This window comes from Pleurodeles waltl, chromosome 1_2 (genome assembly GCF_031143425.1).
Source record: "Pleurodeles waltl isolate 20211129_DDA chromosome 1_2, aPleWal1.hap1.20221129, whole genome shotgun sequence".
Lineage (NCBI taxonomy): Eukaryota > Metazoa > Chordata > Amphibia > Caudata > Salamandridae > Pleurodeles > Pleurodeles waltl.
In genome coordinates this window covers 797,947,002-797,966,085 of record NC_090437.1, presented here as the reverse complement: position 1 = coordinate 797,966,085, position 19,084 = coordinate 797,947,002, and the positions used below count along the sequence as shown (strand labels likewise).

The 19,084-nt window shown below is 43.6% G+C and overlaps 1 long non-coding RNA gene across 1 annotated transcript in view; it reads right to left on the bottom strand.

Annotated features, from left to right (window-relative positions):
• The window catches only part of LOC138304247 (uncharacterized), a 188,255-nt gene that overhangs the window by 18,577 nt on the left and 150,594 nt on the right, over window positions 1-19,084 (bottom strand). Inside the window, exon 3 of the long non-coding RNA XR_011205525.1 lies at window positions 15,695-15,757. This is a non-coding gene — a long non-coding RNA (uncharacterized lncRNA). The remainder of the gene's footprint in view (window positions 1-15,694; window positions 15,758-19,084) is intronic.

Here is a 19,084-nt window from a genome sequence, read left to right as displayed (position 1 = left end):
GGAGAAGGTCTAAATGCTGTTTTGACATATTCTGTGTTTTTGGTGGGACGTTTGGAGGGAGTTGGAGAAATTCTATGCAATAACCATGCCGGATAATTGCTAAGACCCAAGTGTCTGTTGTTATCTCCTCCCAAAATTAGTAGAACTGGCTTAGTCTTCCCCCCACTGGTGTTGTGTGAAGGGGTTGAGTGACTTGTGAGTCACTGTTTGGTTGGTGGGGTCTTGGGACCCTGAGATTTTCCCCGGTTTCTAGGGAATTGTCCCCCTCTGTATTGGCCCCGAAAGCCTCCCCTTTGGTACTGTCCCTGGTAGGTAGACGGTGTTGTTTGTGAGGTACTAGCTTGTGTGGTTTGACTTCAAAACCCCCCTCTGAAGGTTGTTTTGCGAAACGTGCCAAAAGTGCCTCTGCCCTGCGGGGAATAGAGTGCGCCCATGGCCTTAGCTGTGTCAGTATCTTTTTTCAATTTTTCAATTGCCGTGTCCACTTCGGGTCCAAACAATTGTTGTTCATTGAACGGCATATTGAGCACTGCCTGTTGTATCTCGGGTTTGAAGCCGGATGTGCGCAACCATGCGTGCCTCCTTATGGTTACCGCGGTATTTATTGTTCTTGCAGCTGTATCCGCTGCATCCATAGAGGAACGTATTTGGTTGTTGGAGATATTTTGTCCCTCCTCAACCACTTGTTTTGCCCGTTTCTGGAATTCTTTGGGTAGATGCTCGATGAGATGCTGCATCTCGTCCCAATGGGCTCTGTCATATCGCGCTAGGAGCGCCTGCGAGTTAGCGATGCGCCACTGGTTTGCAGCTTGTACTGCAACCCTTTTCCCAGCTGCGTCGAACTTGCGGCTCTCCTTGTCTGGAGGTGGTGCGTCGCCTGATGTGTGCGAGTTGGCTCTTTTACGAGCTGCTCCTACGACAACTGAATCTGGTGGCAGTTGTGATGTGATAAAAGCAAGGTCCATGGGCGGTGCTTTATATTTCTTCTCCACCCTTGGAGTTATTGCTCTGCTTTTGACAGGGTCTTTAAAGATCTGTTTAGCGTGCCTTAGCATTCCCGGGAGCATAGGGAGGCTTTGATAATTGCTATGGGTGGAGGAGAGGGTGTTGAAAAGGAAGTCATCCTCGACAGGCTCTGAGTGTAAAGACACGTTATGGAACTCTGCTGCCCTGGCTACCACCTGTGCATACGCTGTACTGTCTTCAGGTGGTGAGGGCTTAGTAGGGTACGACTCTGGGCTATTGTCTGATACTGGGGCGTCATAGAGATCCCACGCATCCTGGTCATCTTGGCTCATAGTGGTATGAGCTGGTGAATGTGACGGAGTCTGTGCCGGTGATGTATGAGTTACCGGTGGTGGAGAGGGTGGTGGAGTTACCTTCTTTACCACTTTTGCTTGTGGTGTCTTTTCTTGTGGTTGGAAATCGAGTTTCCTTTTCCTCCTGATTGGGGAAAGAGTGCTGATCTTCCCTGTACCACTTTGTATGAAGATCCGCTTTTGGGTGTGGTCTACATCTGTGGTTTGTAAATCTTCCTCAAACCTGTGTTTGCGCATTTGGGAGGACAGTGATTGTTCCTCTGAGTACGAACTGGCTGTCGGTTCAGTTGCTGGTCGTTTAGGCACCGAAACCGTGTCTTTTGTTGTTTTCGGCTCCAACGAGATTTTTCTCTTTTTCGGTGTCGAACTTTCTCGGCGTCGGCCATCTTCGGTGCCGCTGTCTCTGTGCCGAGCAGCCTCGGTGGTGCTGTCTCGGTGTCGACCCTTTTCTGCAGCACTTTCTCGGTCCCGAGATTGCTGCGTGCCTGTGTCTCGACCCGAGTCGGACGACCTCAGCACCAGTTCGCCTTTTTTCGGTGCCGATGGACGGTCACCTACTTTATGGGTTGAGCCATGGCCTGTTGGCAGTGGCGTCCCCTGGGCTTTGTCTGTTTTCCCGTGTGGTGCTTGCTTCGACGTCTTACTCACGGTTTCTTCGACGTCGAATTCTTCTGAGTCCGATTCATGGATGGAGAAGGCTTCTTCTTCTTCTCCCTGTTCCTCGAACCCTTGTTGTCCTGTCAGCGTGGACGCCATCTGCAACCGTCTGGCTCTTCGGTCACGGAGCGTTTTTCTCGACCGAAACGCTCGACAGGCCTCACACGTTTCTTCCTTGTGCTCGGGTGACAGGCACAAGTTACAGACCAAATGCTGGTCTGTATAGGGATATTTACTGTGGCATTTAGGACAGAATCGGAACGGGGTCCGTTCCATCAGTCTCGATGTTGCACGCGGTCGGGCCGACCAGGCCCCGACGGGGGATCGTAATTACCCCGAAGGGCTACCGGAGCTCTTCAGGATTCGGTGTCGATTCTAATCTAACCAGATACCGAACGAAACAATACCGACGTAGTTTTCCGAAGTTATGACTATCTTTCCGTCCCGAAACACGGAGCGAAAAGGAACACGTCCGAACCCGATGGCGGAAAAAAAACAATCTAAGATGGAGTCGACGCCCATGCGCAATGGAAACAAAGGAGGAGGAGTCCCTCGGTCTCGTGACTCGAAAAGACTTCTTCGAAGAAAAACAACTTGTAACACTCCGACCCAACACCAGACGGCGGACTATGCACAGCATGTGTATCTGCAGCTACACATGCCACCGAACAAATGTCTTTACACTTTGGGCCTCATTACAACCCTGGCGGTCTTTAGAACGTCAGGGTTGCGGTTGCGGTCTGACCGGCGCTAGAGCAGTGGTCCGACTAATTTGGTGGCGGTCTGACCGCCACATTACGACCGTGGACGTTGCGCCACGGTTGGACTACCAGCACCGCCAGTTTACCTCCACAGGAGGAACTGGCAGTGCTGCTGGTCGTAATCCTCCAGGCTATCACTGCAAGCAGCGCTGCCCTGGGGATTACGACCCCCTCTCCTCCAGCTTTTACACAGCGGTAGCACCGCCATGTAAAGGCTGGTGGAGACAGGATGCAGAGGCCCCGCCATGCTGTTTACGGTCTGCATTACAGATTATGAGCCGGCGTCAATGTTGTAGGCTGCTCCCCGCTGGGACAGCGGGGAACTCGTAATGGGGCCTGCAGGAAGGCAGCCTCACTGGTGGCAACCTGACCTCAGGAGTTTGGCGAATGGCCTTTACCGTCTAACAACCTCTTAATGACCCCCTTTGTCTTTTTGCTGTGTGTTCAAATACAGAGGTCAAATGTTAGACTAGGTTTTCTGACAAATCTCTGGCCATTCTTTATACAGGGGGCCTGGTATTTATTTTTCATTCTCTGAAAAGGTAAAGGATTTTGAAAAAGGAACTATCTGACAATCTTGCAGGCTTACAGGGAGGGTCAAAGGAAAGACTAGCTGTAGGATGTAATTATTTTCTAACACAACAAAATTCAAATACCTATATATTAGCTGTACAAATGTTTAAAAGTATATAAGCAGTTAGGAAAGCACAAATAAAGCACATTTTTCTGTGTAATTCTAAAGTGTGATGGAAACAAAGATTTTAATGGACTCAAAATAAATCAGGAGTCTTTCCTTGGTGATGTGCAAATAGTAAATATGTACTGAAACCATATTACCGCACCTTACCATTTGTGCAATATATAGTTTAGTCAGTAAACCTGTATGTCAGTGCAAGTTTTGTGGCCATTTCAGTGGAAAATGTGCTGTCTGTAAATGACAGTGCATTCCCACACTTCCTTTGCTATAGCTTTATAGCCCGCTGTAGCGGGCTATACTGGCCATTAAAGGCCTGCTCCAGTTGAAAGCTAGTGCCTTTAACAAAGGAGCAGGCCTTTAATGGTCGTTATAGCCCGGGTACGGCAGACTATAAGGCTATTAGAATATTCTGACACTAGAGGGAAGAACGATCTAAAAAGTAAACAAATCCCCTTGGGCTCCATGAGGCCTTTGTTCAAAGCTCTTGCTTTGAGACAAGCATTGGAGTGTTGACACTCCGGGCTTTTACCAGCCATTAGAAGCCCGGAGCACTCCATTGTCTTCAATGGAGATCCCAACATTCCAATGTTATAATAATAGTTTTGCAACAGTGTGTTGCACGATGCACCTCCGGCTACATTTTCACATCCTTACCACTCTCCTGCTGAATGGACGTAAGTCTTTTGGTATACTTGGTCTTTGTGTGAAACACAGATTTTTCACAAATTTGGGCAAAGCTTAATGTGGAAAACTGGCTAGATATTATGGAAGCCCTAGACCAGAATTCTCAGCACAGGTCAATATGGCCACCCATCAGTTCAACAAGCGGATTGACAAATTGTTTGATGCAGTTTTACCAATCAGGTGGCAAAAAGTCACACGGTGGGCCACAAATCTCCTTCGTTTAATCCCTATTTAATGACCCTGACGGAGGAGTATAAGCAACTATAACGAAGGTGGAGGAGGGCCTATGATGAGACTAGTAAATCTGAATATTGGAAATCCATCAGGCTCTACCATACAGAGGTAAGAGCAGCTTATGCTGACTACTTTTCCACTAGAATCGCAAATTCTTCCAACTCTCAAAGAAATGTTCACGATTCTAAAACATATCACAGAGGCATTAATACTTAGCCCCACCCCAGATGCCTCCACTGAGCACAGCGACAAGCTGGCACATTTCTTTCAGAAGAAAATTATGGACATTAATTCTTCTTTCTGTGAGATGTCCAATTTGCTTGATACCCTCTGTTGTGAACACTCTTGGGACCATCAAGAGGACTCTTTCACAGTCTTTCCAAATCTCACTGTGAACTTTGTAAAATATATTTTAAAGACAGTAAGATTAGGTTCTCCTTTGGGCCCTGACCCTCTTCATATTCACTGCCACAGCTTCGAATGCATTGCCCCGTGCTGAGAGAGCTGTTAAACCTTTCCATTATCTATGGGCAAGTCCCCCTGCATTGGAAATATGCAATACTCAGCCACTTTAAAATAAATTTTAAAAAACTTGGATCCCCTCTCCCTGGGTAACTACAGACCTCTTACTGATAAACCAAATAAAATGAAGAGCAAATACAGTAAATACTACACTGGAGCCTCCAAACATTTAGAAAAACATGTTAATAAAAATCTTTCCGCCTTCCTTGGATCGAAGGAAGTTCTTCACCCCTCTCAAATTGGGTCCCGTCCGCATAACAGCACTGAGACAGCATTGCTGGTGGTGGTTGAGGAACTTAGACATCTTTTGGATCAGGGAGGATTCGCAGCCATCATGGTTTTAGGTCTTAGTGCTGCCTTCAACACCACTGACCATCCTAACCTCATTCAGAGAAGTTTGAAGGTTGGTGTCGGGGGCAGAGTACTGCCTGGCTCTCCTCTTTCTTGGCTAATAGAACCTTTCAGGTCCTGGATCAAACCTGTTACTCAGCTAGTGTTACGTTTAGTTGTGGGGTTCCTCAAGGGTCATCTCTGAACCCCACCCTTTTTAATCTTTATATGCTCCCCCTTGCTGAGATTGTGCACTCATTTGGGTTGTCATTGGTCTCCTATGCTGACGACACCCAGTTTGTCAAGTCTGTTTCCCCTGACTCCAGCTCTAATCATTTATCGTTGATCCTGTGCCTTCAGGAAGTGGCCAGGTGGATGGCGGGATGTAGGCTGAAACTTTGAGGATAAAACTGAAGTCACGCTGCTGGGTAACAACGTTTGCAGAAGTGCCCCTAGTCCTTTACTTGACTGCCTGAGTAAGCTGCCTCTTCCCGCTTCCCCCCCCCCCCAAAAGCTCAATAAAGAGCCTTGGGATGTGGGTGGATTCCAGCCTCACAATGGGCCATCAAGCTAAAAAGCTCGCTGTCAGCTGTTATGGCATCTTCAGACTGTTGACAAAGGTCTTCAACCTCCTTCCTTTTAAAGCTAGAAAAATGGTTGTTCAGGCCCTTGAGCTAGTACATCTTGAATACGGGAATGCCTTGTACTTCGGTACTCCTCAATATGTCATCAGAAGGCTGCAGACTGTAGAGAATGCTGCTGCATGTCTGCTGATGGACATTCCTAAATATCAGTCTGCCAACAGTGCTCTTAGGGATCTCCACTGGGTTCCAGTAGAATGACTAGTTCAGTTTAAGACCCTCTTTGCATTATGCATAGGGCAATCAATTACATAGGGCCCGTAGTGCTAAGATCTTTAGCCTCCCCATATCTACCTGGAAGACCTACCAAATCTTCCTCAGCTCATTTATTAAATGTCCCTAGGATCCATAGATCCCGTTGGGGTGGATGCTTTATCTTCTTTTCGGGCCTAAACTCTGTAATACCCTACCTCTGAAATGCGGTTACTGGAACATGAACTATTCTTTAGCAAAGCTCTGAAGTCCTGGTGTTTCAGCACTAATCTTGCCTTACGGCTACTGTTGATTTGTGGTGTTGGTTTGTAGCACTGGTGGACTCTGGGCAGCCATGAGCTCTATAAAAACTCCAGGCTACACTAAATTAGACTAGACAATCCTTATGACTTCAGTGATGTAACACTGATGGCAGCACAGCCACTCTGGAAACTGTTCTAGGTGGCGGCTAAGATTATTATAACAAACTAAGGCCCTCATTTAAAGAAATTCGTGAGCGGAAAATCACACTAAATTTGTGGAAAGTGGATTTCCCCATAAGTAACACAAACCTTCTATTTAACGTGATATTACCATATCAAAACACTGCTCATTGCAGGAACACTCAGTGCATGACTGACAGCATCAGCAAAAACTGATGCTAGCTACTCGAATTTAAATGTGAAAAAGCGAAGAAGCCTACGTTCTGCATGCGTTTTTCTTCTAAATGCAAATCTGTGGCAATATCACTGTTAACAGTTGCGCTAGAATGATTTTTGAATTTTGATATAATTGCAAAAGATCTGAGCTTCTCTAAACGAGCGCGTGGTATTAATTAAGGCTATTTCGAAAAAGCTTTGTTTCAATTGCTGGATGAAATTTCAGAAAAAAAATTGTTAGGCTTAAAGGAACAGTGCGGCATCTCTGTTTCTAGCTGCATATGAAGAGAGCAGCTGGTTTAGGGACTTGTTTTGAGTCCTACGGTGAGCAGATTTTTTTGCTCTTCGTGCAGCTATGTGCGATCACCCCTTTGCCAAGCATTCCTGTCTTGTTTGAGGATGTCGTCTAATAATGTGGCATTACAGAAATATAATGTGGCATTATGTCATCACAAATGTGGTCATTTTGTGTACACAAACACAGTTTGAACCAGTCAGTTGTCGAGGGGAGAAGCTGATTGATGTTAAAAGCATGGAATGGCAGTGCCCAGTTACTCTCAGCAAAAAGCGAATGGTAACTCTGTACAAATGAATGTGGAATAACTTGAGTAAACATTGTTTCTACCATATACTATACTTTTACATGTTGCAAATCATAATTCTAGGTGTAATCTTTCACACTGCCTCTCGATTTTATGATAATGTTTGAATGAACCTCATCAATTTAGATCCGTGGTGTCCAACAAAGGTCAAGGAGGGTGGCATTCATGTCAATTTTTTTTAAATATCTAATTAATTTAAAATTACATGCAATGAATGTGAATCAAACTCATTTACTGAGTTACTGGTGTGATCATGGTTATGTGGTGCTGATGCGGCCCTCCTGCACTTAAGTTGGACACCGCTGGAGTTGATATTTGTTCAGTCTTTGCATCTTAAGCCTTAGTATATCCTTATTCCTTAAACCACGCTGGTTGGCTGATACTAACAATTTCTTCGCAAGGTAATCAAGACATTAGATAGGTACTGCCCTACCAAAATGACATCCGTTTTTAAATGTGACATGTTCTTGGCAAGGCAGACAATGTGGAGATCTTTATACTAGGAGAGACAATCGAAGGAGCAAGTGTGAGTGACTATCTTTGCTACTGCACAAAGGATAGCTTTCCAATGTACTAGTCAGTTTTACAAGATTGGTTATGGTTGCATTTCCATAGTCTACCTTCTGTAGGTAGAGCCCAGACCACACATGTAAGAAATACCACAGCAGATTTTGCACAAGCATGGTTAAGGGTGAATAGTAGGGCTGCAAACATTTTTAAACATAACTTTACATTTTCACATGCTTCTCTTTTTCATATACGACATGATTTTTATTCCTGACTAGAGGCAGCTTTAGATTGCCCTAAAAATCTAATGTCCTCTATTCCTGATCAAAAGTGCAAAAAAAAGTACAGAGAGAAACAGTTACTTTTGGATCAGTCCCCTTGAGCGATTGGTTTCCATATGTTCTTAATAGTCTGTCATTGCTTGCATGGACTGTCCATCAAGGCCATGGCATTTTGTAAATAGTTATATAGTCCCATTAGTATTCCTGCTTTGCTGGTAAGGCATCAGGTGGCCCCTTTGTTACACTATAGCCCCCCATTTGCTAATAACAATCTTTTAATGCTCGTTTACGGCTTTTTCGTTTAGAAAGTGGGGATGCCTTGGATGCCTTAGCCTGTCACTAATCACCCTAATCCATTTGTTATATTCTAGTTTTTTTGATCACAAGGTAATGCTGTGTGTACACATAGTATATCTTAAAGATGCACTAGATACTGACCTTTTGTCAAATGTATCTGGTTTACCTCTTATAACACAAACTTCATTTTCACAATCCTCTTAGATTAGAATACTCTTGAGGATACAATTTAATTCTGCTAATACAGTCTGTTCAGCAAAGAGGCGCTACTCCTAGCAGAACTCATTAGCTAATGTTTTAAGGAAAATGGCTCAATTTTCAAGACATATTTAAAGCTGATATTTGAGTGATAGATCACGTGGCACTGGGAGACTTAATGCTAACATCAAAAACTTGGTGCCAAGCGCATTTCAGCTGAGGCATTCAAAACCAATAAAGCATATTTTTACATTACTGCTGGCAATCCCGCTTGATAATCTAAAGTGATCACTGTTGGTAATCTTGCATATGCTGGTCACTAATATAATCTTGTCTGTATGGTAACTATTACAGCACAAATACTATTAGTAGCTCAGGATTACTTTCATTGAAAATAAGTAGCTCTTGTTACATAAAAGTTTGGAGACCTCTGTTCTGGAACTACTTGGGGTAACACACACAAAGTGGCCTAGCTGTTACCAAACACTTCACTTCACCTAACAAAAAACACAGAACTGTTGGCTTTGTCAATGTTTTCATTGTTCCAAGCAATTCATACATAATATATATCTACTGAACGGCTTGGTTGTTGAAAAGACTGAATTAAATGTGTCTACCCTCTCAAACTGCAAATATCAGAAGTCAGGATTTATGCAGGGATTAGGAAATGGGGCAACGTCTCCAGCATTACAGCTGGATCAACTCTCTATTACTCAGGTTGTACGTGTCAAGTATGATTGTTAACAATTTAAATTCACAAAGCAAAAAACACCTTCAGTATGCACGAGTAACTCAAAACAACCAACGTTAACCATTTGTAATTCACCCAAGTGTTACTTAATTCACTCATGAGTAGGGTGTGGCTAGATGTGTAAATTTGGGAGTTCCAGTGGAAAAAAGCAGTGTAAGAGAAGTGGCAAAGACATACAAGCCAAGTATAGTCATTGCCCAAAAAGTAGTAGACTTTAGAGGCATTGCCAAAATTTGAAATAAATTTGATGCATTTATTGGAACACCTAATACATACCTTAAGCACTGGTGGTTAGATAAATGTGTGAATTCCAAGCATTTTCGGCTGATATTTAGAATACATTTTATAGATTTTTATCAGATGGCAATAGAAATGTTTGTTCATTAGCAAAAAGTCGGAACTCACATGAACAGAAAATACGTACGAATTGAGTAAGCAAAATTTTTTTGGCAATACAGCTGTGAATTGGAGACTTAGGACCTTATTACGAGTATGGTGGTCCTAAGACCACCACATCCTTGGCTATCCGACCACCAGATTACGATGCTGGCATTTGGACTGCCACAAGACCGCCGCCACTGGATCCCGACTGGTTGGCAGCGGTGCAAGTAATGGTCAAGCACAGCACTGCCAATTTTGGCACCGCCCTGCTGATCACAACCTGCCTTTCTGCCAGACTTTTCATGGTGGGGACACCACCATGAAAATGCTGGCGGAAAGGCAGAGACAGGGCCAGAGGGGGGCCACCCCTGCACTGCCCATGCCCATGTTGTGGGCAGTGCACAGGCCCCCCTGTCAGCACAGTCGGAATGCACACTGTATACAGACAGTGTGCATTCTGAGTATGCTGGTGGCACTGAGTGTGGTAACACTGGCCTCAGCTTTCCCGGAGAGTCGAGGCCAATGCCATTGTAGTGTTTCCGACAGCCTGTCTGGCGGGGAGTTCATAATATGGCAGTGGGGAGGCTGCCCGACGGTCAGATTGCCAAATTCCTAATTGGGCCCTTAATAGCTGCTCATAGCTCTTTATAGTTTAGGGTCTCTATTTCAAATGTTACATTTTTTTATTCACAGTTTTCTTTTTTTTATGTGCATGATATATTTGGTGGTTGTCACTATTTCAACAGTGTACACACTACTGGATGACTCTCATGCTTCATGAATGTATTAAATACAATTACAGATGAGGAAAGGAGCGTGGTTTGCTGAATCATCTCACACAGTTACTAAAATGTTGTTTTGTGAAGTATTTATTTATTGATAGGTTTCACAGAATATATACAAATACATTTCAATTCAACTAAGCCTGCATCAAGTACATTATAAACATTCCCAACATACAATTTTCTTTAACACTTTACTGAACCAGGATGAGGATCTGTATATATTTCAAATAAACATGTAAAGAGGAATTGAGAAGGCGGGGAGGGGGTAGCGAGATAAAAGTACGAGTATAGTAAATAATGGTTACTAGAAGTATAACATGCAACAGTTTGGAAAAACTAGGCTAATATCTGATTTTGTAGCATCAGCAAGCTATAGTATTGCTACAACGGACTAGTCTATAGGCCAATGGAATGGATAATTAGTTTGCCCATCACTAGAAGGGCATCCTATTCTTGGGATCAAGGAACTTGCCCCACATTGGATTAAACTTGGAGAGCTAATTGTGTACCTAATACATCAACTTCTCAAAAGAGAGGCGAATGTCCTAATTTCAGATACTATTTCAACCCAAGAAAGGACCATGGAGGTTCTCCAGGACCACTTAATAAGGGTTTGAATGAGTATCCTCTGCTATCCGATATGAAGGCACATGTAGGACCAAAAATACGTTTTGTAGATTTCAGATTACTACTTTACACATCCGGTTAGTGGATAAACTGGAAATAGGTATTTCAAAGGTATTCTTATGTGATAGTTTTGCTTATTAGAGGTGGGTGAGTCAATGGAAGCTCGAGCCAGGGGCAAGCTAGATGCCTTTCTTCGGCTCAGCTTAAGTTTTTTTGAACCCTCAAGCCCAAAACGAGCAGAGTTTTCATGTGGCTGCCGTCTGCCACACGCTTTAACCTCATGCATCAAGAATTGAAGTCAAAGCTTTGATGTAAAACGGGAGACAGAAAAAGATACCCATCTACTGACACTAGAAGACCTGTGATCAGTCCCAGCTGCCATGCTTGCAAATTGTGTGATTTTATCAAATTCTTTATTTCACAGAACCTCATTTTTTCTTCATTAGCACATGAGGGCACCTTCAAATATAAGAGTCCAGGATGAGTGGTGTATAAAAATGTTCTACGTTTGATATAATAGACTACATTTATGGTATCTTGACAACTAACTTGCCTCTTAGGTCACTAAAGACATTGCCATCGGGGAGGGTGGACAGTAATGTTTTTAAGCTCATGTTTAAGAGCTATTGTTTTTAATAATTACCTCTCAATACAATGATATAATCTGATGTACTAAGGTGTAACACTTGTGCATGTTAAAAAATAAAAAAACTTTTTCGGAGTTTGATGAGGTTATTATATTTACATGATGCTTGTTGCATGCTTTCCATATCAAATATTTTCACGGCTCAGCTCGTGCACGGGCCCTTGTAGTCAAGCAAGACCCTTGGCTCGGCTAATTTATTGGCTCTCCCATCTTTATTGATTACAGTGTACCTTTGAAAACAAAGATGGTAAAAAAATATATGATTTAACACATTCAATCACTGGACCAATTGAATTATATTTTATATAGTCTGTTTCAGCAGTCCATTGCTCTCTTTTGCATCTCTCTGGAATTGGGTCTGGCTGGATTGCTTTCCTCTGGGACTCACAGTGTACTTACTTAGCATCTATGTTGTTGACGAGGAACAGAATCTTAAGACAGCCGGACAGTCAGAGAAACCTGGCGTCCGGCGCTCGACATTTTTCATCAAACCAGTAGTCACAACACAGTGTACAATGGAAGCTCTATTCAGAAATGTACCTAACGACGCAACCTGTAAGGTGTATGGTTTCTGCCTAATTACACTGTCGAGTCCCCAGTTTACACAAGGAGGAAGCTGGAAGCAGAAGGCGGTAGGGTGTATAATATTAATCACAGACACACATCTCATTCATAAATAATCACACTGCCTCATTTATTTCTGCGCCTAAAACCAACATTTCCTGCCAGTTCTGGCAGCTGCTGCCCAATGAATTCAAGTGGCTTAAAGGAAGTATTCTACGCAGGGGTTGATGTATTTGTAAAGTACAAATAGCTCATTGACGAGTCTAAATAAATGTATTTTGATAAGGTTAATTTAGATTTTGACTAAATGGCATATGAAAGGAATGACTCATGACTTCCCTGCAACTGCCCTGGTTCTAAATTGGTCGATTCATCACTAGGATATTTAACTTTTGATTTCTGTTTTGAAAACCTCCAAATGTTTCAATGATTATTTAGTCCAAGAGAACAGCATTACCCTCATGACATGCACAATGAGAATCTCTGTTATGGTTGAGAGTACTGAGTGGATTTATTTCAGAGATAAGCCTGCAAAAGTAGGCATTTCACCCCCAGCGTTCCTCACACGTGTAGAGTGCCACCATGCCCATACTATGATGAACGTGACGCACCTTATATGCTGAGGCCGGACGCAGCAGAGATTATAAAATAAAGGGGCAAGGACGGCTTGTGGTTAATGTCTGTAAGCAGTGATCTGCAGTGCAGGAGAGCACCTCTTGCCGCACTGTGATGGGAGCTTCCCAAGAGCTGAGCCCTGCCTGCGAGGAAGGTGTCGCGGGCAGCATCCAAGCCTGCCAGCTCCCAGCCATCATAGGAGCAGGGATAGCCACATCCAGAGCGCCAAGACCGCCCTTGTAGAAGGGTAGAACAGCGACCTTCGCACGCTGGTCAAGGGCATTGCCACTGAAGGGTACGGGAGGCCATATACCTCGAGTGGGCACTACAGTGCTACCACATGGTCACACAGTCACCCCGTCTGACACCCAGGACTCAGGCTCGGACACTCATCCACAAGGAGAAGACACCCTGCCCTTGCCAGCGGTACTTCAACAACGGCAGAAGTCCCACTCCCAGCTATGACACCTCCACCCGCACAAGTGGCCTTTGGGGCCAGAACTCACACATCTGTAGCTGCCCTGTCACCCTTCAGCGAGTGAACGGACACACATTGGGAAAGAGGCTAAAGAAGCTAAACAATTATTTCTGTGACCCCCCCCATAGAGGCCAATGGCCTCGTCCAGAGGTCCCTGATGCTGTACTTTGGAGGGGAAAAAAACTAAACACTGTTCAAGAATCTCCCCAGGAAAGGCTAAGATGATGAATATGACGTATTTGTGGCAGCACTCAACGCTCACTTTAACTTGCAGCTGAATCAAGACTATGAGCGATTTAAGCTCCTCCAGTGCAACAATGAAACAGTCAATGGATTTCACACGTGACTTGGGGCCCTAGTGAGCATGTGTGTTGATAATGACCAGACGGATGATGGTGAGAGATTAGCTGATACAAGGATGCTGATCCTCCATAGTGCGACGCCTGATACTACGCCAGCCAGGCATTGTTAGAAGACATTCTTATTCTGGCGAGGTCACATGAGTTCTCCACCAGCCGAGCTAATGAGATGGAGCTGTCCTCACAAATAAAAAGTCCTGCACCAACTAGCCTGCCCAGACCAGGAAGCATAAAAGTAGAAGCAGTAGATGCTGTGTGCAAGAGACCATCGCACAAACAACTAGGGTGATCACAGCACCCCACCCAAGGCCAATGGTGCCACTGCAGGCCAGAGACACATGTGGCTGAAAGGTGCCCGGCAAAGGGCAAGGCAAGATTCTAATGTGGACAGAACAACCAACCACTTTGAAAGAATATGCAATAGGGACAACACGGGGAGGAAACCCATAACACGCCCACACCTCACAATAGCACTAAGGCAACTAAACCTAGACAACAGTTGCTCAACAGCGGTGTACCACTGCCACTGGCTGGGGAAGCAGGAGGAGACAGTGGAGATGAAGACAAATTCATGATCTCCTATGCAGAATTACATGGTCAAGAAAGGCACCCTCCCTCAGTGTGTACCGTTGTCATAGAAGGGAAACCCATCCTAGCCCTAATCAACATGGGGCATCAGTAAATGTAATGAACATACACCAGTACAAGGCGACTGAAACTGTAGTACACCGTCATGAAGATATATGCATATGGAGGGCAAAAGCCCTCCCCACTGACAGAAGTAATAGAGGTAACAGCCAAATACAGACATGCAAAAACAAGTCCAATTCCACGTCACGAGGGAAAGGGATGGCACCTTGTAGGATGTTACACCGTGGAATACCTGAGCCTAGTCTTTTTTTGCCAGGCAGGTACTGTTGTGAGTCCATTTGTAGTTCCCTGCCTGGGCACAGTGATGGCTTAGCTTAGGCTTACGGTCTGTGCCCTTTTACCCAGATAACATGCTCTGTGTTAATTTTTTTTAAACATATTTTATTGAGATCCAGTACCAAGATCCATTGCACATATTTCACAAACAGTATCATAAATTAAAAAAACAGAACGTCTATAAAAAGCATTTTATATTGCACAATTATCGATAGAAGCTCCCAGGACATTACCAATTACCCGAAGTCTTATTTTATTGCAAAGTCCTTCCCCTAAGTAACCGCTCCAAGGGGATTTTACAACACAACCACCACCGATGAAAGTGTTGAACAATTCTCCCACCGTCTACTACAACATCATTTAATGCTATGATGTCTCCATAAACTTTGCCCAAATTTTGGCGAATCCCTTGGTCCCCTGCATCTCACTGCATACAGCAGTTCCAGTTTCCTGACTTGCTGCATTTTGGCAACCCATTCCTCAAAAGTGGGGATTACCAAAGTACGCCACTTCTGCAATAAGAGAAATCTAGCCACTGCCATTGTGATGTATAACAGTTTAGTAACTTTGGGGTCCCACTTCCCGGTAGGATCGTAGCCTAGCGCTAACAGCCAGATACTGGAAGTGATTGTTATCTGCGGCTGTTTCAAGAAACCTAATAACCTTGTTCCAGAATTATTAAATGAGGCCACATCGACCTATGAGTCCAGTTTCTGATGACTGTAGCTTTACATCGAAAACAATGCCCGGACTGATTAGGATTAACCTGTGCTAGAAATTGAGGGTTCTGATAGAACAGACATTTACTAAACAATAGCATTCTGTGCCAGTTGGTTCCTCTCAATACCTTAAAGTTCAGCCAATTAATTTCCACCCACATTTCCCTGTTAATTCTAACCTTTCATATTTGTCTAATTTTCAAATCGCTTTTAGGCAGGGGTCCTAGCCCTTCAGCTCCATGAGCAGCCTTTTCCACTCACCCGTCCGCTTATCACCCGATGGATCAACCAGCTCTTTGACTATTTTTGCTGTCCCGCATCTGGCTGCAATTGAAACAAACAAACGTATTAAGCATCTTTTTTATAAGACCTTAAAAGGTGGAAACCCCCTCCACCGCTTCCCCAATTTCCAACGGGCTTTTCCAATTATCACCAGTCATAAAGTCACCAACTTTCCAGAATCCGGCACACTCCCACTTTCTTATTACGTCAGGATCTAACTGAGTGTCTGCTTCAGTTACCAGTGTTAACAAAGAGATAAAGATATTAATATGGGATATTGAGTACCTAGAATAGAGATCAGCTCACTTCCTGAACAGCCATCTAAGGATCTTATAGCAAACAGTTTTGGGGGGATTTCGATAATTTTACCATGTACCGTACATCGTACTCCTATACTTCGGCTTTCTATTGAATTTGGCCATATACTGTGCAAAGTAATAACCTTTAATATTAGGAAGTGCCAGGCCCCCGTCTCCGGTTGCGCATAAAAAGTGCTCAGAGCAATTCCAGGTCTTGTTTTGTCAAATAAAAAAGGTAAACATAGATTCTACTTTTCTAAAAAATGAAGTAGCTAAAACAAATGGGATGGCCGAAAATAGAAAGTTGAACAATAGCAATATAGACATTTTAACAAGAGCAACCCTGCTTAAAATTGTCAGAGGAAGCGAGCCTCACCGTGATAACATGGTCTGAACTTTTGTGAGGAGAGGGGCAAAATTGAGATGCAATAGAAAATCTGAGTATCTCTTAGGTCGAGAACCCAAGCAGGGAGCCAATTCAGCTAATACTGTTTCTGACCCACATCCGCATAGGATAATTTATGTTTTTTTCCTGTTGATCTTGTATCCTCCCACTTGCTCAAACTACGAGAATATCTCAAAAGCATTTTCCTGTGAGCTACTGTTTTTATCCAAGAATAGAATAATATAGTCTGCATATAGTTTAATCTTCCTCATCTGCTTGACAGGGGGCAGATCACAGCATTCTGGCTAATAGAAATAGACAGAGGCTCAAAAAAGAAAGTAAACTATATTGGCGAGAGGGGGGACCCTTGCCGGTTTGCCCGGCAAACTTGTATTTTACCCACATCTGCAGAACTTATTATAATATTGGCTTCGGCAGTCTGATACATCTTTTGCAGCAATCTTGCAATCTGGGAGGGAGCCCTAAATTTTCCTAAGATGTCAAACAGGGTCTCTCAGGCCACCAGGTCAAAGGCTTTTTCTGCACCCAGTAAAAGAATGACAACTGGAATACTGTTGACAGAGAGGTAATAACGCCTCAGCTAGGAAGTGTGTATTGGCAGCCAACTGTCGACCAGCAACAAACCGATTCTGATAGTGAAGAATCAATTTGGCTGCAATCGGGTTAAAGCAGTTAATCAACAGCTTCAAGATGATCTTATAGTCAGAATTTAAAAGCGTGATTGGACAATATGAATTGGGATCTTCACTATTTTTTTTATTTTTTTTTAGGCAACTAACAATATTTCCTGCACAAAATGATGTCGGTTCAGTGCCCCCCTGCAGTATTAAATTGGCCACCAGCCACAAATAGTCTGCCAAGACATCTATAGATGTTTTAGAGAATTCTGCCGGTAAGCCACCTGAAGCGCTTTCTTTCCATTCAAGAGGTTCTTAACCACCTCCACCAGTTCAATCTTGGCAAAAGAACGGGAAATGCTTTCCCTGTCTTCATAAGAAAGAGTGGGGGTAATGAGTCCAGCTTAGAATTTCCCTAATGCTTGGCTATTAACCAATTGTTTCTGACTATAAATCCACCTATAATGTTCTAGTACAACTTCCATTATCTTACTATATTCTGTAAGTCTTGCCCCAGAAATTGGGCTTTTCAGTGCAGAAATCCTATTGCGGCAGCTTGCTTGTGTTCCGGCTATGCCAAAAATCTGACTGTGAAATTACTTTCCTCATAAACTTTCTGCCTAGGGGTCTGGTGTGCTGTTTCATACCTACTCACAAACTGGTCGCTAAAAGCCTGCTTGGCCTGATCTAAGATTTTCTTATTTGCACTTGAGGGGTTCCTTAAGAACTTCTATAGGCTTTCCTGCACCTGCCTTTCTAGGGTCACCATCAGTTACCTGATGCCACAACTGTTGACCGTATCCTTTGCAATCATGATCCCTCTTATGTAAGCTTTCAAAGAATCCCATACAATACTTGGGGGGGTGGGGGGGGAGGGAGTGTTCCATGGTTCCTACCAAGAAACTCTTGAATCTCTTCTTTGTAAATCTGAACCCAGCCTTCTTCTCGAAGATTCAGCTTATTACAAAAACACCTCCTGGGTCCAGGGGCGTCACGCTCTAGCGCCACTTCAAGAACAAGAATGGTATGGTCTGAGAAACCATTAGGAAGCATCCGCTGCCTGTTTAAAGCTAGAGTTTTTGTTACCAGGAAAAAGTCGATCCAAGATGAGCTACGAAATCGACTACAATACCATGTATATTGTACCTTAGATGAAAAGGCCTCTCTCCAGGGATTGCTAAGTGACAGTATGTTTAAATAGGTCAGAAAAACTTGCACAACTCTAGTTTTTAACAGTTCTTTCCTTTTTACTAAGGAGTCTAAGCCAGGGTCTTGGAGAAAATTAAAGTCCTGTCCAATAATAGTCTCCCCAAGCACTTGTATTAGTGATTGAAAATGTTCCTCATAGGGTCCCGGATTATCTTCAATCGGGGCATAAAAACTAACAAACATGAGTCTTAGAGTAGACAGAGCAGTGCACCCAGCACCAGCGCCCATTTTTGTCTCTGACAAAATCTATTACATAAGCCACAAGCCTTTTGGCCAAGAATACGTCTGTGCCTCTATGTGCAACTTGGGCAGTAGAGAAACCTCGATAATCTGCCCAGTTTTTAAAAATAGAAAATTCAGGGAGACTCTTAGCTGGAACATGGGTCTCTTTCAGCAACACTACAAAGGGAGTCTCAGCTTTAAACCACACTTCAATTGACCCCCTCTTCTTCCCATTATTCAGACCATTTGCATTCAGAGAGGTTACTTTAATCATAGAGTCTAATTTAACCTTCAGACATGAAAAAAAAAAAAGTCCCTAAATTCACTAAAACGATATATGGCTATACGCTGCCCACAAAGGGCATTGCTAGTTAGGTGGAAGAATCAAGAGCAAATATTTAATGATGGTGTTTATATGTCTAAAATGACTGTAATTCAGACTTCCAAGAAGAAGTGCTGTCTCATTAAAAATGCCAAAAACGCAAATGTGCTTTTCTAATCTCAGGAGAACCCTGCTGAAAAGGTGTGCAATAGATTCCCTGTCCCCTTCCTCACCATCACCCTCCCAGGTCTGCGACTGACACTATCCATCTCTTGTGCACTCCCAGCTTTATAG